Source organism: Apium graveolens, chromosome 6 (genome assembly GCF_009905375.1).
Source record: "Apium graveolens cultivar Ventura chromosome 6, ASM990537v1, whole genome shotgun sequence".
Taxonomy (NCBI): Eukaryota; Viridiplantae; Streptophyta; class Magnoliopsida; order Apiales; family Apiaceae; genus Apium; species Apium graveolens.
In genome coordinates this window covers 75,466,513-75,476,601 of record NC_133652.1, presented here as the reverse complement: position 1 = coordinate 75,476,601, position 10,089 = coordinate 75,466,513, and positions in this window count along the sequence as shown.

The window sequence follows — 10,089 nt, the reverse complement described above, 5'->3', positions numbered from 1 at the left end:
CCAGGTCGTGGATCCTAGTCGAATTCCTTCGACCAGGATGGCAAGACTGACCCCTATTTTCGACTAGGATCCAGGTCGAAATTTCGACTAGGATCCTGGTCGAATTCCAGGTCGTGGATCCTAGTCGAATTCCTTTGACCAGGATGGCAAGACTGGCCCCTATTTTCGACTAGGATCCAGGTCGAAATTTCGACTAGGATCCTGGTCGAAAAAGGGCTGGAAATCTGAAAATTCCAGAAAATTAGGGAAAATTAGGGAAAAATCCCGGAAATTAGGGAAAAATCCCAGAAAATTAGGGAAAATCCCGGAAATTAGGGAAAAATCCCAGAAAATTAGGAAAAATCCCTGAAAATTAGGAAAAATCTCATAAAATTAGGGAAAATCCCGGAAATTAGGGAAAATCCCAGGAAATTAGGGAAAAATCCCAGAAAATTAGGGAAAATCCCAGAAAATTAGGGAAAAATCCAGAAAATAAGGGAAAAATCCCGGAAATAAAGGAAAAATTCCTGGAAATTAAGATAATTCCTGAATAAAAGGAAAAATTCATTGTAAATGTGTAGGTCGCTCCACACTTTACGGAAAAATGAAACCCTGTAAGGGAACGAATGGACTTAACTTCTGCGAAACCTAATCAATGTTTCCCAAAAGTTGGGGGGCAAATGATAGGGATAAATAAATTATGATTGTATAATTAAATATTGCATTAATTGTACAATCTGTGGGCTGCTAGGCCCAATAAAAAGATATATGATACTCAGACCAGAAAGGTTAAGCCTGATGGACCAGATCCGGCCTGATGGAATAAAAAAGGCCCAAAAGCCCTGATTATTAATTAAATTCGTAATTAATTAATAAGGACAAATCAGATGTTGAAAAGAGTCCCGATAAGGATATAAATCCTTGGAGATTAGCCTCAAGGGGACCTAAAAGGATAAGGAATCAGTTTCCTACTACCTAGGACTCCAAAGTCCATTCTAATTATGAGACTTGCCCACCAAGTCTCCTATACCAAGTCCAATTCAAGGACTCCCAACATCTATATAAGGGGTCTCACCCCCACCAATCAGAACTACGTTTTTTGGCTTGATTCTCTAATTCACAGAGATACGTAGGCATCCCGTAAAGGCAGATTAAGTCACGAAACACGAGAGCAGCCATTAAAGGCCTTGAGCTCCCGAATCTTAGTATTAAATACAGCAAGTAATAACCCTGATTTTTTATCCATAACACGCACCAATGTATGATTACTTCCCAATGTTACGACACTAACACTTAGAATTGTTGACAAAATATTAACTACAATTAATTACTTAATTAATCACTTAATTAACAATTTAAATTAACAATATTAAAACACTCATGAGATCACAACTTCATTACTACTTCCTTCAATAGTTATTGTTATTACCTTTAGCATATGACAGTGATGATATTAATCGAATAACACGAAACTGATAAAAGCCAACTTTCATTGTACTAATACCATTCTACCAAACATCCACAATTAAGGTAGAAGTTGAATATTCATCAATTATGCTGAGTTCCTATATGTCTACAGAAATTGACAACACAACGATTTAAGTACAAGTTATTCCTTTTGATTACACAGGGCGAATAAAACTGTTACAGTTACCCACTAATCATGCATATCATACATGAACCTATGCTAGCATGGCAAGTTCTAAATCTCAAGATCCACCGTCGCTTCATAAGAGATTAACACCCTATCTTATATGTTCGCGACGCACATAAGACGAATACGCACAACCAATACTAGATATCATACAATCATCACACACTAAAGTATTAAACAATTAACTAAAGAATTCCATAGCAAATCCGTTGCGACCCCATGATCACGATTAGCCCATAATAGCACTCATCGTCATCATGGGTTCATATGAAATCATGATACACAAACACAAGAAAATAATAACTAAACTAATTATATTAAATCAGAGTACGTCACAAGAGTAAATAGGTTCAAAGTAAGAAAATATGCTTCCTCTTCGTTGCTGTGTGATAAAACGGTCTTCTTCCTTATCTCCTTCGCTCCTTGCTTAATACCACCATCCTCTCTCGTGAAAAACGTCTCCAAATCTACTTATATAATAGTCCCATAAAACTCAGATTACATAGAAGTGGAAGCCAAACAGAAGTAGAAGTCCTAAAATAAATTATCTTTTTTCCCGACCCTGCGCGGCCGCTCAGCATAGCTGAGCGGGCGCTCAGCTTCCTGCGCGGCCGCTCAGCATTGCTGAGCGGGCGCTCAGGACCCTACTGGAAAAATCCTGAGTTTGCTCCGTTTCTTCGCCGTAATCTGCCCCTTCCTTTCCTCTCTCAATGGTGAACACATGTCAAGGCTTATTCTTGATGATTACTCCTCCGAAATGCAACTAATACCCTGAAATGCATAAACACTAGAAAAACGCATCAAATACACAAAATACTTGATTTCAAGGCACCAATTTAAGCCATTTTAAGATGTTCTAAGTGGTATAAAATGCCACTTATCACACCCCCAAACTTAAATTGATGCTTGTCCTCAAGCGTCACAGACTCAAAAACAAATAAAACATGCATGAATGCAAACTATATGAAAATGCAGCGATCCCCCTTACTACGAATAAACCAACCAAATTGCAACATCTCAACAAATGCAGTTAGGCGACTAAAGATCAATAAACTCATGCAAACGAACATACAGCCGGAAACGTGGTGTGTGCAGATGCTTAACAGATATGCTTCGGAACTAGACCAATTATTATGACTCAATTATGATCAAGGCAATCACATGATTATACAAAGATTAAAAATTCTAGGCACAAAGTGACATATAACACTACAAGAATTTTGGAGCTTATTACGGAATCATGCTTTTTATTTACGACAACAATGCTTATTTGACCGTGCAATGAGTGAGGTCCACAAAAGACTTATACAATGGTATCCATGTAACGAGCGTTAGGTTAGCGGATCCCAGACTCTAAAAGCCTTAGGTCACTAGGCACAAAGTCCCCTAAGAACTTAATAACTCGAATACCAAAGAGCCCACTCGTGATCAATTATGCATAAACACCAGAATTTTTTTTTCTTTTCTTTTTTTTTAAAAAAATTTCTGGGCAAGTGCGTTTCGCTCCATCTTGCCCAACCCTAGACTACTCGCATAACATGCGAGCCGGCTACTAGCCATTTGACGCCTAGCCACAACTAGCAACAAATTCCATTTTTACTCCATTTTTTTTCTTTTCTTTTTCATGCCTTTATCACTAAGAACCTATTATCGAATTTTAAGTATAATAAATAGATTAACCTTGAAAACAATCGGATCATAACAACAATCTAGCCCTTAAGCATTCTCTAAGACTTAGTGAAACTACAAGTGCTTCTAGCATGCATATCAACCTACACGACTCAATATCACTTTAATGCTATCACTACACTCGCATCAATATCACAATTCAGTCGATAAAACATCGCAAAAGGGATCATGGTATATGCATGAGCTACATGACATGATAAACAAATAAAGCTATAAAAAAAACTATATGGCAAAAATAATGCAACTATATGAACTAAACTATCATGAATATGCAGCTATATGACACACACAAAATATTCCTTAACTACCACCCCCAAACTTAAAATCTTCACTGTCCCCAGTGAAGGTAGTAGAAAGGAACACAGGGTATACCTACTCGGAGTCATCATCATCATCACCCTTAGTGGGTGGAGTATCAGGCGGCGGGTATGCAGAGTCCTCACCAAAAACTGGCCACTGGATATCAGCTCCAAGGCCCCGAAAAGCAGTCCCTAACGCAAGGGTGAGCTCCTGAGCAAACCTGTTCTGCGTCTCGTACATGGCATCCATCCGCCGTGAAAGCCTCCTATACTGGGTATCAGCCATCCCAGCACCCTCCTGAGCTCTCGAAGAACCAGCCTCATCACGCCTAGGCCTAGCCTACAAAATAATTTTTTATTGCAGTCTTAAGAAAAATGGGAGTTCCGTGATACTCAAAAATAGATCTTAACTTATATAAATTAATAACTTGGGTTAATGCGTCTCCTCCTTCTGCTGTTCAAGTTTTTTTTTTCTTTTCTGACGTTTTCCAAGTCGATCCGATCCATTCGTTCGTAGAGCTATTTACTCGATCGCAGACATTTCTGGAACACCTCTAACAGAGGGATATCTAGAGAAACAAAAAAAATATATATAGATAAAAAATATGCGAAAATCTTACAAAATCTTACTATTAAAATAAAATTTAATTTTTTATATTAATTGGTCAAACTTGAGTAAAGAATACTTTGAAATTCCATTTTAAAATTAGAATCAAACTAGTAACTAATTAAAGTAATTATTAATTAATCTGTTAAAAGATACACGTTTTGTTAAAAAAAAATATTCGTGATTTTGTTATTAAACTTAATTTTATTTTATTTTACCCCTTTTGATAATTACCCCCTTTTTAAATTATATATAAAATGTTAAATATTATAACGTTTCCTAGAAATGTTTTTTTATTGAAACGCAAACTAATCAATCAGTTTCATAATGAAACTAGTTAATGATTTGGAACAAACTGACTAAAAAGCGAGATTAGTACAAAAATTGTACTTTAGTTAATCCTATGATTCATATCGATTCAGATCATATTTATTTTTAATGTAATTTTGAAGTCGGAATAGGAGAGCACTCATCTTGGGGTGGGCTTACTACTTAGATGCTTTCAGCAGTTATCCGCTCCGCACTTGGCTACCCAGCGTTTACCGTGGGCACGATAACTGGTACACCAGAGGTGCGTCCTTCCCGGTCCTCTCCAAAATATCAAGTATAAGAATCTTGAGAAACTCTTTTATTTGTAGTAATACTCTTTTTGATGAAAAAACTGGTCGGTTACAAGCAACAAACTAGAATGGGGAAATTATACAATTTTTTTATTTTCGTGCTGGACGCCCTCCTGGAAGACGATAACCCAGCCCATGCTCCTCGGGCTCACCACCGGTCCACTCCTGCATCCCATTCAGAGTCCCAGAATCAATCGGAGCGGCCGGCCACTGCAACTGCTCATGAGCCGTCCAGTTCACTCCCACTGCTCGGCAAAGCTTTGTAACCGTGGATGCATAAGGGATGTTCATATGCTTAGCTCCCCTCAAAAACTTCAAAATTCCTTGGTAGATAAACTCACCAAGGTCCACATAGTACTCCTCATTAAGAATTTCCCACAACAACTGTGCTATCTCAACTGTGAACTCGTGTGCATGCGAAGAAGGTAAAATATTAGCACAAATAAATGCATTCCATACACGGGCATACCTGTTCATAGCGATCGCCGGGAAGTGACGATACTCATTAGTGCCGGTCTTGAAGGTCCAAACTGTGCCCGGCCTACAGAGAGTAGCACAAATCAAATCCAAGTCAAAATCCTCAACAGTCTTCTCATTCCAGTTCTCCTCCTCGGGCTTCCTCTCTCGCTGCCCAATCACACGGTGAATCGCCGCTGGGTGATAATCAACCGTCAGCCCTCGGACCACAGAAAACCCATTCTTTTCGGCCTTCGCGTTCGCATAAAACTCGCGAACCACGTTCATCGGCACTGCTTCGGGTGTTAGGAATATGTGTATTAGTTTGATGATAAGTTAAGCAAAACACTTAAGTAGAAATCTAGTGTTTGTAGCCTCAACGGATAAGACCATCTTGGCTATCCATTGAAGGAGTAGTTGTACTTAACAATAAGTTTAGTATTGTAGCACATTTCACTCTCTGGTTTCAAGCTGTAATTCTTAGATGTTGTTAGGAAATAATCAGTCATGTTGACTACTAATGGATGTACAAATAGGAGGGCTAATTGTAAATATTTCATGACTTGTAATTTTGTATAAGTGAAGAAGTGTCAACGGATATTGAAGACCTTCAACGGATAAGAAACAAAGCTTCAACGGATGTCTCTAATGCTTCAACGGATAATATCCATCAATGGATAAGTGCTTCAACGGATAAAGACTTCAACTGATAATGCATCAACGAATAAAGTTTCAACGGATAAAGCCTCAACGGATAAGGCATCAACGGATGAAAGCTTCAACGGATGCTTAGTTCATTAGCAGATGATAATGACAATTTACAAGCTGACAGAGGCACATGGGTTGACAGAGACATACTGGAATGTGGAAGCCTCTAGGAGGAATCAAGAAAATGCAGCATTTCCATTCTGATGCAAACAAGGAAGTATTCAAAGATTTACAGGTTATCCTAGATTGCATTGGATAGAGAAATGAAGAAGAAACATGTGAAGAATCTTTTCAATTGTATTTTACAGTTTGTCTTCACTTGTAAACTTGGTGATATATAAACCAAGTAGCAGCTAGTAATTAGATATGAATTTTCCTAAGCTGTTTAGAAATATCAAAAGAGAAAATCATCTAGTTTGTACTAGGAAGCAGCTGTGATTTAATTCTTTGAATCACAGATTTTCTGAAATAACACATCTCTGGTGGAACAACAAATCCACCAGAAAAGTTTTTAAGTTCTTTGTGCTCATTACATTTGTCTTTGAATATATATATGTCTGCATCAGCTTCAAGCAATTCACACACATTTGATCACTCAAACACTTAGTCTTAGAAACTGCTCAAAACTTGAAAAAGTTTTGAGATTTACATTCAACCCCCCTTCTGTAAATCTCATTGTTAGTCCACTGGGAATAACAATTGGTATCAGAGCAAGCTCTTAACATACAAAGAGTTTAAAGATCTATTCTGCTAACATTATGAGTGCACAGAAGAATCCTCCTACTACCATCATGAGTAGGAAGGATATTGGTGTAAAGATCCCAGTCCTGGAAAAAGATAATTATCATCACTGGAAAGTGAAGATGCATTTACATCTTCTTTCTCAAGATGAAAGCTACATCAACTATATTGAAAATGGTCCTCACATCCCTCACAAAGTAGCCACGGCTGCTACTGCAACAGTTGTTGTTGGACAGTCCATTCCCGAGCCAAAAGCATAATGGACTATTGAAGACATGGAAGAAATCCGCAAGGATAAGAGAGCCATGAACATTTTGTTTAATGGCTTAGATCAAGATATGTTTGACAATGTTATCAATAGCCAAACTGCAAAGGAAGTTTGGGATACTGTACAAATCATCTGTGAAGGTACTGAGCAGTTCAGAGAGAACAAGATGCAGCTTCTTATTCAACAGTATGAATATTTTCACTTTGAAGAAGGTGAATCATTAAATGATACCTTCAACAGGTTTCAGAAACTGTTGAATGGATTGAAGCTGTATGGTAGAGTGTACCAAGTCAAGGATTTCAACTTAAAATTTCTTAGGTCTCTGCCAAAGGAATGGAAGCCCATAACTGTCTCTTTGAGAAATTCTCAAGATTATAAGAACTTCACACTTGAAAGATTATATGGAATTCTGAAGACTTATGAACTTGAAATGGAGCAGGATGAGCTGTTGGAAAAGGGAAAGAGAAAAGGAGGAACAGTTGCTCTTGTAGCTGAAAGTGAGAAGATGGAAGCCAGGAATGAGGAAAAGACAATGCCAAGTCTCAAAATTGGCACAAGCAAATCAGAATCAAGCAAGGGTAAAGAGCAAGTTGCTGAGGATGAAGACAATTCCAGTCAGGATGAATCTGATGATATTGAAGAACATTTGGCCTTTCTGTCCAGGAGGTTTGCAAAAATGAAGTTCAGAAAAAACACAAAGTTCACTAAGCCAAACAAAAACATGGTGGACAAATCAAAGTTCAAATGTTACAACTGTGGCATTAGTGGACACTTTGCAAGTGAGTGTAGGAAGCCAAATTCTGAGAAAAAGAAATTTGAGCAAGTTGATTACAAAAAGAAGTATTTTGATTTGCTCAAACAAAAGGAAAGAGCTTTTCTCACTCAAGATGATTGGGCAGCAGATGGGGTAAATGAAGATGATGATGTGGAATATGTCAACCTAGCCCTGATGGCTAATTCTGATGAAAATGAAACTAGTTCATCAAGCAACCAGGTAATTACTACTGATCTCTCTCAGCTTTCTAAACATGAATGCAATAAAGCCATAAATGATATGACCAATGAATTATATCATTTGCGTGTTTCTCTTAAATCACTAGTAAATAAAAACACTAGGATCAAGGAGAATAATGTGTTTTTAAGTGATAGGAATGTTGTGTTAGAGGATCAGGTAATTGAGCTTGAAAAGATAAAACTTAAATGCTTGACTGTTGAGAGTGAACTAGCAGAAGCTGTTAAGAAAGTAGAAATTCTTTCTACACAGTTAGAAAGTGAGCAAGAGGTAATCAAGGCCTGAAAAACATCTAGGGATGTTAGTGTTCAGATTGCAAAGGTTCAGGGAATTGAATCATTCTGTGAGGATGCTTGGAAGAAAAACAAAAAGGAGTTAGAATTAATTGATGGATTGTCAACGGATGTGGAATCAACGGATGATGAAAGTTATCCGTTGAAGGAAGAAAAGGAGCATCCGTTGAAGGCTCATCAATTAAAATAGGCAAGTTCTTTTAAAAATAAAAATCTCAATAAAAAGAATGATTCAACTCTCAAGAACTTTGTCAAAGAAGGAGCTAGCACATCCAGAGATGTCAGTAAGGTGAATATAGGACACATGACTTTAGATCAGCTAAAAGATAGGCTTAAGTTAGTTGAGGATAAGAAGGAAACTAAAAGAAAATCTAAAAGAAATGGGAAGGTAGGGATTAATAAACATAACAATTACACACCTGATAGGTATGCTCCTAGAAAAAGCTGTGTGCATTGTAAAAGTGTTAATCACCTATCTAATAATTGCAAATCTGTTAAAAATGCTCCCATGCCTTCAAATCCCTCCATGCCTAACATGTCTATGTCACCTCTGCATGTTATGCCTGTTATGTCTCACCAGAATCCCCATACACATTTTGCAAACATGCCATATATTAACAATCCTTATTTTACTGCATTTAGTATGCCTCAAATGCCATACAATATGCCTATGTGGAATAACATGTTTGCACAACCTATGCCTTATCAAATTCAATCAAATGTGTTAAATGATTCTGTGATTAACCCTACACTTCAACCAACCACATCTGAGACCAAGGTTGATCCAAAGTTACCTAAGTCAAAAGATGCAGGAGGAATGAAGTCTAGGAAAAAGACTAACAAGGCTGGACCCAAGGAAACTTGGGTACCAAAATCAACTTGATTGATTTTGTTGTGTGCAGGGACAAAGAAGGAATCTATGGTACTTGGACAGTGGTTGTTCAAGACACATGACAGGAGATTTCACCCTGCTCACAGAGTTTAAGGAGAGAGCTGGCCCTAGCATAACCTTTGGAGATGACAGCAAAGGATTCACTATGGGATATGGCTTGATTTCAAAAGAAAATGTCATCATTGATGAAGTTGCATTGGTTGATGGTCTCAAACACAATTTATTGAGCATCAGTCAACTATGTGACAGAGGGAATACTGTTTCCTTCAATTCTGAAGCCTGTATTGTCACAAGTAAAAAGGACAATAAAGTGGTTCTAACTGGAGTTAGAAAAGGGAATGTGTACTTAGCTGATTTTAACTCTACAGATGCAGAATCCATTACTTGTCTTCTCAGCAAAGCAAGTCCAGTTGAAAGTTGGCTATGGCACAAGAAGCTGTCCCATTTGAATTTCAAGACAATGAATGATCTAGTCAAAAAGGACTTAGTTAGAGGAATGCCTCTAGTGGAATTCACAAGGGATGGACTGTGTGATGCTTGTCAGAAAGGAAAGCAAAAGAAAGTATCATTCAGTAAGAAGCTTGAATCTGCAATTGATGAACCACTACAACTTCTACGCATGGATCTTTTTGGACTAGTCAATGTATTGTCAATTTCAAGGAAAAGATATTGCCTAGTGATTGTAGATGATTTCTCAAAGTTTTCATGGGTTTATTTTCTTGGATCAAAGGATGAAGCTAGTGAAATCATCATCAATCATATCAAGCAAGTCAACAATCATCCTGATTTCAAAGTAAGGAATATTAGGAGTGACAATGGAACTGAGTTCAAGAATTCAACCATGAAGTTGTTCTGTGAAGAAAGTGGGATC